Source organism: Rhinolophus sinicus, chromosome 16 (genome assembly GCF_057876585.1).
Source record: "Rhinolophus sinicus isolate RSI-liver-muscle chromosome 16, RSI-T2T, whole genome shotgun sequence".
NCBI lineage: Eukaryota > Metazoa > Chordata > Mammalia > Chiroptera > Rhinolophidae > Rhinolophus > Rhinolophus sinicus.
The window spans coordinates 89,115,780-89,117,105 of NC_142516.1; the positions used below are offsets into that span (position 1 = coordinate 89,115,780).

Here is a 1,326-nt window from a genome sequence, read left to right on the forward strand (position 1 = left end):
TTAAATCCTGTCATTAATTTTGACTCGAGTAGTATTAGGGAAGCTGTTTAGTTTAGGAAAGAATTGATGTTGGTAACCTCAGCAATGGAGGTGGGAGAAGTAAATAGATTGGATTTAACTATTGAATTAAAGTGGCTGAAGAAAAGAGGGTCACAAAATGCACAGTGAAAGTCATTTCTAAGATTTAGAGGCTAGTTTAAAACTTAGACAAAAGACTTTCTGATAATATTAGCAAATCTGATCAGTTCAGTTCAAGAAAAGATAGGAAAATTCAAAAATATGGAGACTGTCTATCAAGAGAGAAGCTGATAGGAGGTATCCTAAATAGGATAATAAATTAATCTTAATGTGACTTGACTGAATTATTGCAAGAAATACAGTCTAAAAATTTATAAGTAAAACATTACTGAGCGTTTTACTTATGAATGCTTTTTACACAAACCTGGAAAACTAGCTGATAAGCATACATTAATGTTCTGAATACAAATAAATAACTTGATTATTTGTAACTAATTTCAAAGCTGTCTAAGTTCTGTGTTTCTAATTTAATTATCCTCATATAATACCATAGTAGTTTTTGTTTTTTTTGTCTACAACATTTGTTTATTTATCAAGAGAAACTATCCCTTAGCCCAAATATCCATGTTGCATAGTTCAGGAACACAGGTCAGTGACAAATTTCCCTGGAAGCCAACTCAAAGAAATTCTTGACACTCTGAAATCACTTTGCACTCTGAAATATTCCAGCCTTCTGCATCTCCTCAAAATCTTTCATGGAATCATAATTTCTGTAGAAATCTGTATATGCCTTCTTCCTTGCTTCAGCCACAGCAAACATAGAAAGCTGCAACCCCCAGAGAAACAATGACTGCTCCAACAATATGAAATTGCAGATGCTTGGCCAGAAGGCTACGCATCTGAGGTTTCGCCAAAGCACTGGAAGACATGGTAGCTATTTTCTGCCTTAATACCAATGTCCTTCCGGATGGAGAAATGGACCATAGTGATTATTTATAACATTAGTTATAACCTTTGAGAGTGTCTTCTTTTATTTTGTTCTTGTTTTTATGTGTTCATACTCCAGCGAAATCACCTAAGGACACATTTCTCAGAATATATCCCGTGCTTAAGGGGTGCATGATTGTAACCAGTTTCCAGATCCACAATTGTGCTCATTACTACAACTGACCTGCCTGAGAACTCCTTAGTGTAAAGCTGCTGCTTTCACATCCACCCTTCTCTCACTTTAAAACAATTAGCAGGCATGGTGCTCATCAAAAGGACAATTTGAAATACTGGTGCCAGTTTTAATGTAAATGAATGACT

General features: G+C 35.1%; 1 pseudogene; it reads right to left on the minus strand.

The window, feature by feature from the left end:
• Positions 1-721: 721 nt before the first annotated feature.
• LOC109457013 (cytochrome c oxidase subunit 6C pseudogene) lies at positions 722-947 on the minus strand (annotated as a pseudogene).
• Between the last annotated feature and the right edge of the window lie 379 nt (positions 948-1,326).